Raw genomic sequence first — 10,098 nt, 5'->3', positions numbered from 1 at the left:
CCCTGAAACATGTGTAAGTTTATTTTAAGCTTCATCTCATACCTAAATAAACGCAAGCATATTAATATGATTTTATCATAGAAGCAAACCACTAAAGTCACGCTAAATATTCTGACAGTGTACGACATCCATTCGGAAACGTTACCAATCTGCAGATGTGCATGGTAGCCTGAAACTAGTTATGGCTTTGCAGTAAAGCACTTCAAAACTATTTGTGGCTGGTTGCGTTATTCATCTACATAATGGCCACAGAGTTTCGAGTTTAGTTTGGATAAAATAACACCAAATATACTTCACATATCTTTTCGTGATTAATTCAGTCAGGAGCATCAGTACTTTGCAAATTACCATCACGTGGGTTGCAAGTGTTACTTTCTAAGGTGAAAAAATTATTGGCAGCGGTGGGATTCGAACCCACGCCTCCGAAGAGACTGGTGCCTTAAACCAGCGCCTTAGACCGCTCGGCCACGCTACCACTTCAGGAACCTTCTGCCAATATCTGTACACTACTTACGAACACGTTTGGGACACGTAGACACGATGTTATCTTTCCTAATAATGGCATTTCCCCGATAATCATCGTCGAGAGTAACGTGTGTCCGTAAGCAGCGCGAGTCAACTGCAACAGTCCAACAAGGGTGACATTAAGATTCGCGTTGTCACATTTCTCGATACTTTCATACTACAAGCCGAACCAAAAGCGATGCGTTTTAGAACGAGCTTTACTGTGCAATTGGAGGTTAACTTCTTACTACAAAAACCATCAAATCCAGCATTTCAACATCACAAAACTGCAATCCACTGCTGGCCTCTGATCAGCTCGCTTTTATCGGCAGACATTGCTCACCGCGGTGATGATACCGCTCCTTAATGTCACTATTAACATGTTCTGTTTCGACAGTTTGTGTCTATCGATCTTCGTGGTCGTATCGAGTTCTGAGAAGCGAGATTTCGTAGTTTAATTTCAAGCTCGTATTTGGTGGAGTTTATGTCAGACGTTATGATCAATACACGCTGCTTCAAACATTGAGGATATCTCGAAACGCACCGCTGTTGGTACGATTTGTTATAATTAAATGTAAGATAATGAGGTAGGCGATTAAACCCTCAGAACACGTAAGTTAAAAAACACAGGCACGATTTGTATGCGTCCACGGTGGAGCAGTGCATAGAGTTGTCAAGTAACCAAGTTAGGAGCAGGGCGGGAGGGCCCCTACCTCTGAGTTATAGGGAAAACTTTAGTGCAGTCAGGTGTTTTTGTTTCAAGAAAGAATTATTTAAAAGTCGGTATCACGCAGGTTTTTAACAGGGTTGGAACTGGTACTTTTTTATGGTTACTTACAAGTCGCCATTCGTGTTCGAAACTATTAAAACTACTCCCCCTCTCGCTTTTTTTTTAAAAAAACAAAGATTATAGTGTTATCTTATTAATTTCATTACTGTGTCCCTAATGTAACTTGCTGGCGGATTAAAACTGTGTGCCGGACCGAGATTCGAACTCGGAACTTTGCCTTCCGCGGGCAAGTGCTCTGCCGGTAGAGCTGAGTCCGGAGTTCGAGTCTAGGTCCAGTGCATAGTTTCAATCTGCCACCAAGTTTCATATCAGCGCACACTCCACTGCAGAGTGAAAATTTCATCCTATGTTCTTAATATATATGTACATGTAACAGCACTCTCCAGCGAGTGAGTTGTGATTTCAATACTTTCCTAATTAAGCATAAAACACGTAAATTCCAGTAAATATTCAAAGCTGGTTGATAATACGATAAAACAAACTACAATCCGTGGCCAATTTATTAGACGCACTACAGTTTTTATGCAAATTTTGATTTAAGTAACGAAATTCGTCTTTTTAATACATAAATTGTGATAAAATGGTTATGTGTATTCTACTTCACAACTAAGGTGATATAACAAATAAATAAAACGTAGTATTTGTTGAAAATATTTTATTTCAATAATTACAGAAAAAATTAAAATATTGTGAAAGTGAAAACGTTAGTTTCCATGTCTTGTTGAGGCACCTTTTGCAGCTATGAGTGTCTTAATACGACGTGGCACACTGTCGATACAGGACTGTACTGTGTCCTGCATTTGTGGATGATGATACCACACATGGATGATCTTCTCTAGGAGCTGTGTTTTTGGTGTGATGACATCTTTTGCCACCTCCCTCTTCATTAGTTTCCATGCATTTCCTACAGGGTTCATGTCGGGACTACTACCTGGCCAGTGTAACAGAGGGATATTTTGTTCCTTCAGAAAGGATTTAACTGACCTGGTTGTGTGACAGGAGCTCCATCCTGCATAAAAATAAATGGTTCCCCATTCGGGAACCATTCTCTGAGCTATGGCATTAACCGGTTTTGCAGAACTTCCTTGTACTGGTCTTGGCTCATTATGTCTTTAACCATGTAAAGACGTCCTGTACCCTTGCCACAGATGACAGACCAAATCATCACCTTAGTTGCCTGTTTTACGGTCTGAATAATGCAGTCGGGATAAAATTTTTCTCCTGTTCGACGGCGCACACATTGAGATTTGTTAGTTAAATTTTCAAACGTCGTTTCATCGCTGAAACATACCTGCAAAAAATCAAGAAACATAATATACCATGAATAAATGTACATAAGTTATATCATACCGTAAATAATAATTTTAAAATTAAATTACCGATCTCCAGAAGTCCACATCCTTATCACAGTACTGTTGAGCCCACTTCAGACGCTTTGCTTTCATTGTCGCTGTTATCTTTGGTTTTCTAGCGGCTCGACAGGCTTTGAAATCAATATCCTTCAAATTTCTGCGAACAGTGCGTTCAGATGCATTCGCATTAGTCTCTTCTTGTTGAGATTTTATCTGTTTCGTTATTGCAAATCTATTATCTAGACAAATTCTTTTGAGAAGTCTTTCTGTCCTTCGGGTGAAAATTGATTTTCTTCCAGATTTATTCTTCCTGCTGGCGCTCAATTCCTCACCTGAATCAATTTTCTGATTTATGCGCCTCACGATAGCTTCTGACATTTCCAACCATTTTTGGAGTGGAAACGGTAGGGCCCTCCTCCCCCCCCCCCCAAAAAAAAAGAAGAAACACAAAAAAATAAAAAAAGCAGTAAACTATCCCTGCCGGGTCCGACAGCAACAATGCCGACCCCAAACTCCATAGAACAGAAAACAAAGAGCGACAATGTAAAACTCAGTCACTCCGACACGTGATAACGCATGCATACTGATAAGTGGGACAACACACCAATCAGATTTTAAAAAAAAAAAAATCATATTTACGGTACGCGAAGTTGAGAGCTCAAATGGCAGTATCCCAAAGTAGGCCGACACAACTGTCAAAAATTCTCGAAAAAATTGGCTTTGATGTTTTGCAGCCGAGTTTAAATCACTACAAGACCGCGTGGTCTGTGGTAGAGTGCCTAGCCCTCATTCGAGTGGCCCAGGTTCGATTCCCGCCCGTCGCAGCACTATAACAGAGTAGGTTACACGAGCATTTCCGTGAAGCGTAAAATACAGTCACACGAAAAAAATAAAAATCTAGTAGTATTCGAGATCGATAATCGCTGGTTGGGATCTCGTTTCAGTTTTTTTCGTTCAGTTCCAACGCCGATACCATTTTTTAAAAAAATTCATTAAGTATATGCTAAACAACAGATATCTAATTATCGTTGTTATAAAAAAAGACATCTTATTTCTAATTACATGTTGTACGAAAAATTGCAGTTTCCATTGCAAATGTTAATTCCAAATTGCCGATTTTTATTAAATATTGTTAATAACGACTGTTTAAATTAAAAAAGCATTGCAAGTTAAATTTTTGCAGCAAAAATGAAATATCGAGTACACTCTGTTTGGACTGTAAACAATACTTTTCACAGCATCGAACACACACTGTAGAAATGCTTCATTCCGGAATGTGTTTCCCCGCAACTCTGACGTAATTTTCATAAAAACGAAAATTAAATACGTTTTAAATCACGTTTATTTGATGTATTTTATATTTAAATCACACAAGTATTCTAATGGAACGAAAAAAAAATTACCGAAGCGAAAGTCTGATCAGCGATCATCAGTCACGATGCCATCTTTTTTCTTATTTGTACGTATTTTCCGCTTCACAGAAATGATCATAGAATACGCGCCGGCCAGGAAACGAACCCAGGCCGGCCGTATGCCAGGCAAGCAGGGTGGGGGGGGGGGGGGGGTTTGAGGGGCGGCAGGAAGGGCATCTGTCACCCCTTCAAATTAATCATGCCAAATCCGATTGTAACCATGGCGAGCCTGCGAAAACTGCGGGAAAAGGCACAAGCAAAAGAAGAAGTAGAAGACTGAAGAAGTGATGGAGAAGTATCAGAAAATAGTTTTGTACCTCTATCTTCTATCAAGGTGTAACATAAGCAAGTACTAAGGGTTCTGGAACCAAAATGAACACACCTAACGTGTCATAAAAACACTCAAGTCTCTCTCATGCGTAATTTGTTAGTTTTATTATGTTACAGTAGCTTAGATTCTGCTTCCACAAAGTTAATGCCTACAATTTAACCCTCGAGCGTTTTTCATAACACGAGCGGCGCCGTGGCGTACTTTGTGTACATGCAAGGAATAACTGTGTTACCAAGGCAAACATGCACGAGTAAAATCACAGTTTAGGGTTCATATCATCAAAATCAGCTTTATTAAACAGTATTAAAATAAACATTCATTAGACCTCTCCGTTGCCGCATGCAAATGTTACCGCACAGTAATGACCCACTCCAAGCATTTAACAGCGCAGTTTCATCAGACCCAAACCAACCGCTTATTCGATTGCTAATTATCACTTAAACAACTTCCTCATTGTGGAATTGCGCTGCTAGCTCGGAATCTGTCATTTTCTTGCCCGGATCGTAATTTTTTTTCCTCACCTAGCTCACTGTTTATTTTATATTATTGTCGCTCGCTTGGACGTATGGCAGCACAGCTTATCACAGTGTTAGCTGCAGCGATAAGGAAGGAATAGGTGCAGGTTTGCAGTTTTAAAACAATGAAACGGCACAAGACAATGTTATTTGTGGCTTTCGCCCTTTATACATAACACGCGCCCGCTCGAGAGTAGTTAGAAATGGCCAATCGTATCGCGACTCTTAAGCAAAGATGTATGAATGTCCTATACTATGGGAAAAACATGGCGAGCAATTCAGCTCAGGTTGTTGTTGTTGTTGTTGTTGTTGTGTTCAGTCAGAACATTGGTGATTCCTTTATATCTCAGAACATGACATATCAACCGATCCCTTCTTTTCGTCAAGCTGCGCCACAGATCTCGTCCCCTTCCTAACTCCATTCAGTACCACCCCATTAGTTACGTGTTCTACCCATCTAATCTTCAGCATTCTTCTGTAGCACCAGATTCCAAAACCTTCTATTCTCTTCTTGTCTGAACTGGTTATCGTACATGTTTCACTTGCATACTTGGCTACACGCCATACAAATACTTTCAGGATAGACTTCCTTACACTTAAATCAATATTCAATGTTAACAAACTGCTCTTCTTCAGAAACGCTTCCCTCAGAATCACCTGATTTAATTCGACTACATTCCATTATCCTCGTTTTGCTTTTGTTGATGTTCATCTTATATTCTCCTTTCAAGGTACTGTCCAGTCCGTTCAGCTGCTCTTCCAAGTTCTCTTGTGTTTCTGAATGTCATCGCAAACAAAGTTTTTATTTCCTCTCCCTGGACTCCAAATTTTTCTTTTATTTCCTTTACTGCTTGCTCAGCGTACAGATTGAATAACATCGGGGGTAGGCTACAACCCTATTTCACTCCTCTCTCAATCACAGCACAGGTTACAGCAGCCTTGTTGTCGACAGTGACGTAATGCGCAGAAGGAGAAAGAAAATGTCGGCTCTGCGCACTCGCAGCGGACCGCCATGGGAGCACGCCGGCTTTGTGTAGCAGGAGTCCCCGCGACTACAGACAGCCAGCTGCAGCTGCAGATGCTGCGGCTGAGCTGTGAGGTGAGGTGAGGTTGAGCGGAGCGTCCTTGAGGGAGGGCCGGCTACCTTGCCCGGCCGAGCTGCGCTGCAGGCTATCGACCCGCGGGCCCGGCCAGACACACGCCTAGGTCAGCGGCGGCGGCGGAGGCGGAGGCGGCGACCTTGGGCGGTGCACACGGACCCGCGGGTTGCGTCACCGGCCACTGTGCGCTGGCGGCGGCGCCGAAACAAGAGGTGGCGACAGCGGCGGCCGCGCGTGGCGAAATGGGGTAGGGGTGGGGGTGGGAGTGGGGGCAGTGGACGACGGCATCCACTGTGGGCAGGCAAGATGTGCGTGGAATCAGGAATCGATGCGCTCTGTGTAAATAAGGAATCGTTCACAGAAGACTGTTGTGATACCAGATGAAAGCTAGAACGATTATTTACGACAGTCATTTTATTTCCTGTCACGACAAATTACCAGGGCCAGCACCTCATCCTCATTTATCACTGCATTAAATTACAATTTAATGAGTACAGCTTCATAGCGGAATATCTGAAACAAGTTCATACACAGATTTAGACTTCTGCATCTACATGTTTACTCTGGAATTCACAATTAAGTGCCTGGCAGGGGGTCAATCGAACTACCTTCAAGCTATTTCTTCGCCGTTGCAATCTCGAACAGCGCACGGGGAAAAAAAAGGAACACAATGTTTCCATGCGAGCTCTGGTCGATCTTATTTTATTACGATTATCATTGTTCCCTATGTAGAAGGGCGCCAGAAATATCTTGACACTGAGGACAAAGTTCGTGATTGAAATTTCATGCGACGAAAAACGTCTAAATGCCATCCGAATTCTCGTGTCATATCTGTGGTACTCTGTTTCCTATTTCGTGGTAGTATAAAACGAGCTGTCCTCCTTTGAATATTTTCCTGTCGTCAGCCCTATCTGATGCAGATCCCACACCGCACAGCAATACTCCAGAAGAGGACGGACAAGCGTAGGTAGGCAATCTCGTTGGTGGACCTATTGCATCTTCTCAGAGTTGTGCCAATAAATCGCAGTCTTATGGTTGGCTTACCTATGTGATCGTTCTAATTAAGTTGTCCGCAGTTGTAATCCCTAAGCATTTAGTTGAATTTACAGCCTTTAGATATGCCTTGTTTATCGTATAACCGAAATTTAGCAGATTCGTTTTATTACTCATATGGATAACTTCACACTGATGGTTATTTATGGTCAATAGCCACTTTTCGCACCAGCCGCTGTGGCCGAGCGATTCTAGGCGCTTCTGTCCGGAACCACGCGGCTGCTACGGTCGCAGGTTTGAATCCTGCCTCGGCCAGGGATGTTTGTGATGTCCTTAGGTTAGTTTGGGTTAAGTATTTGTAACTCGGGGGAACTGATGACCTCAGATGTTAAGTCCCATAGTGCTCAGAGCCATTTGAACCACTTTTCGCACCATACAGATATCTTCTTTAAATAGTTTGGCAGTTTCTTTCGATTATCTGATGACTTTACAAGACGGTAAATGACAGCATCATCTGCAAACAATGTAAGAGGGCTGCTCAGATTGGCTCCTAAATCGTTTACGTAGATCAGGAACAGCAGAGGGCCCTCCTTGGGGAACTGCACATATTACTTCTGTTATACTCTATGAGTTTCCGCAAGTCACTACGAACTGTGACCTTTCCGACAGGAAATCACAAAACCAGTCGCACAACTGAGACGATATTCCAAAGGCAGGCAATTTGATTTGAAGTCTCTTGTGACGAAAGGTGTGAAATGGCTTCCGGAAATCTAAAAATATGGAACCAGCTTGGCATCCCCTGTCAATAGCACTCATTGCTTCGTGAGGGTAAAGAGCTAGTTGCATTTCACAAGAACAATATTTTCTGAATCCGTGTTGGCTGTTTGTCAATAAATCGTTTTCTTCGAGAAATCTCATAATACACTTTTGATAAATTTTCTTATGCATTGACCACATTTTTATTTTGCAACAACCTTACTCGTTTCGAATTTTCATCATTTTCGAAGCCAGTATTATTTCAGTCATATAAAACTGTTCAAGAGACACAATGTATCAACATTCTCGATCACGAGACAAGTGCAAACTATGTAATGAAGAATTTTGTATGACTGAAGTAACACTGCCTTTGACAATGACGTAAAGTCGAAACGCGTAGGGTTGTTGAAAAACAGAAGTGTGGTCAAGACATACGAAAAGTTACCAAAAGTGCATCCAAATGGCCGCATCCTCTCAGAGCATTTTCATGCAAACTGCAGCTTATAACTCAATGTTTACTGCAAATCGACGTTAGAGATATGGTCCCGTAAATCATTGGATTACTCCTATTTTCTTTCTTGGGTATTCGTATGACTTGTGAAACTTAGTACTGTTAAGTCGACGTGAACCAGTTATAAGAGGGAGCATCTGGCCTCTCCTGGAATCTACGAGTAGATACAGTTTTTTTTTCTTATTCCTTACAGAATTCTTTCACATTTACGGCTACGATTTATCAGCGACTGTACTGAACTGCAGGTGTAACACTGCAGCCGGCCGATGTGGCCGAGCGGTTCTAGGCGCTTCAGCCTGGAACCGCACGACCGCAGGTTCGAATCCTGCCTCGGGCATGGATGTGTGTGCTGTCCTTCGGTTAGTTAGGTTTAAATAGTTCTAAATTCTAGGGGACTGATGACCTCAGATGTTAGGTCCCATAGTGCTCAGAGTCATTTGAACCATTTGATTTTGTAACACTGCAGAGGCCGGGGGGAGGGGGTGGCAATTCGCTACCGGATGTCTGTTTTCTTTTCTTTTCTTTTCTTTTTTTTTGTCAACTCTGTTCACTGGAAAATATGACGATTCCTAGATGCGGCGGTGGTTCGGCCTGCTCATCATTCAAGGTGGATGCGAAACATTTCAGAACCCCGCCCAAACAGTGTCCTCGGTATTTCCTCGACCACATCGTCATATCAGCCCCGATCGAACTGCAGATTCGCTGGCGCACCGATTCCGACGCCAGTTCCCAGAACAACGGAATCGTCGCATCAGTGGACGTGTCAGCCATCGGCCGAACGCGTGCAGCTTTCCACTATTTGGCGTCTGTGAAGTACAGCTGTTTCTGACAAACCAGTGGTAGTGGATCGAGTCGTCATGCCGAGGGCCTGCGAGTATATCAACTGTGGAAGGAGTAGACAGACAAATCATGAACTAAAAATGTTCAGATTCTCGTCAAAAATAAAGAAAGGTTACGCGAGTGGATTTTAAATTCAGGTAAATCTTTAAATTAGTTACGAGTAAGAATTAATAAAGAGCCTTAAGCATTCGATCCTATCTAAATTTTGTCGATCTTCTATTCTGATATAACGTGGCAGCCCTTCCTGTACAAGAATCATATCATAATTTTTAAATGAAATCTTTGCTGCGATTTGGACTTTTTTTAAACTGTTTATTCACTTCACTATCGTAATTTTGGCTGTAGAGGCGTTTTTGTGTGCAATGTGAAAACTGAAACCAATATAAGATATGGATAACAAAATGCAAAGCATAGTGTGGTAACATTTGGTAAACAATTTAAGAAGCATTACCTTACAAGACCTTTCCTTTGGTACTTGAAAATGGCTCTAGAGCTGAGATCGCAACAGTGAAATAAATGAATAATAGCCGTCATCTAACTGCTAGGTCATCGGTCCCTCTAAATCCTGGTATATACTAGAGCGAACGAAGTGAACGAGTGTAAAACCTCGTTTACACTGCTGCAAATGAGTATTCATAGATAATTCGCCAATGTTCACTGCCATTCATTTATACATGTGAACAAACGTTTATACTGGAATGAAGGGTGGAGGATAGAAGAGAACGAGCATAGCATGCAAACTATAGACACTGCCTATTTTAATTTTTTTTTATCTGTGCGCTAATAATCCTCTCACAGCTTTCTCTCGAAAACAACACTGCCTATAGTAACAGGTCTGCGCGAGTGCAGATTGCGTATTACTTTTCATTTTGCATATGATTGTGAGAAGTATCCCTAGAGTAGAAATAAACTTGGTTTGTGGAATTACAGGAGCTAATCTACATTCTTCGATTGAAAACTCGGGAAAAACCATAGCCGATCATGGTCTACAGTC

General features: G+C 42.0%; 1 non-coding gene across 1 annotated transcript; it reads right to left on the bottom strand.

The window, feature by feature from the left end:
- Positions 1–393: 393 nt before the first annotated feature.
- On the bottom strand, positions 394–475 carry Trnal-aag (transfer RNA leucine (anticodon AAG)). Its single transcript has one exon. It is a non-coding gene; the product is annotated as a tRNA-Leu (tRNA).
- Between the last annotated feature and the right edge of the window lie 9,623 nt (positions 476–10,098).

This window comes from Schistocerca serialis, chromosome 1 (genome assembly GCF_023864345.2).
Source record: "Schistocerca serialis cubense isolate TAMUIC-IGC-003099 chromosome 1, iqSchSeri2.2, whole genome shotgun sequence".
NCBI lineage: Eukaryota > Metazoa > Arthropoda > Insecta > Orthoptera > Acrididae > Schistocerca > Schistocerca serialis.
Note: the sequence above shows the minus strand (reverse complement) of the source record. Positions and strands in the feature narration are given on the sequence as shown.